Raw genomic sequence first — 706 nt, 5'->3', positions numbered from 1 at the left:
GTAAAAACGACCATGTAATGTGTACCTGTAACTTGCACACTTTACCCTTGCTTGATTGGATTCACTCTACGGTATTGATTCAGGTGTATTGGGACATGGGCGGGGGTGCCTCGAGGGCGCACTGAATGGCACTCGAGACATTGTTATTCTAAAGTGCCATTATGACCGGAGGAGAGTGAAAGTGTGTCAGTGTAAGAGTGCCAGTGTGGGTTGGCACTGCCACACGCGCGGGGGGGAGGGCAGGAATGTGTTATTCGCCCGTTATTTTTCGTGTTTTTCAATCGCCTCTCCTATTTTGATGTCTGCCAGCTGAAGAGGTAGTTGCCTTAAGGTGTATGTAATACGGCAACCATTTATAAAACAGACAGTTTGATATGGCATGACCTGAGAGAATAAAACGCTTGATGTGGTTGGATTATGATGTTCATAATATTCTTTATTTTATCAACAATATAATAACTAGATATATTTTCTCCAACAGTATATCTTTTGGTCATATAATTTATCATTACAAAACAGAAGTAACAGAAGTGTAGATGAGTGTTAGTACAACTTTTTATGGTCAAGAATTACAAGTTATAGCACTTATGTAATGATTGTTATGGCATTTGAAACAGTACTTAGAGGTTTGAAAAAAAAAGGCATAAAAAGAGTTTTCATGGAAATATAGGCCACAGATATAGATAATAGATCAGCTTGATTACCT

General features: G+C 38.7%; 1 protein-coding gene across 5 annotated transcripts in view; it reads left to right on the top strand.

Moving 5' to 3' along the window:
• The first annotated feature begins 229 nt into the window (after window positions 1-229).
• LOC119589165 (inositol polyphosphate 5-phosphatase E-like) overlaps window positions 230-706 on the top strand; it is a 12,156-nt gene continuing 11,679 nt past the window's right edge. For 2 of the 5 annotated variants that reach the window (XM_037937754.1, XM_037937752.1), the window contains exon 1: window positions 230-317. The gene's annotated coding sequence lies outside the window, so the exon portion shown is untranslated. The remainder of the gene's footprint in view (window positions 318-706) is intronic. The other 3 variants (XM_037937755.1, XM_037937753.1, XM_037937757.1) reach the window with 2 other exon arrangements.

This window comes from Penaeus monodon, chromosome 25 (assembly GCF_015228065.2).
Source record: "Penaeus monodon isolate SGIC_2016 chromosome 25, NSTDA_Pmon_1, whole genome shotgun sequence".
NCBI lineage: Eukaryota > Metazoa > Arthropoda > Malacostraca > Decapoda > Penaeidae > Penaeus > Penaeus monodon.
Note: the sequence above shows the minus strand (reverse complement) of the source record. Positions and strands in the feature narration are given on the sequence as shown.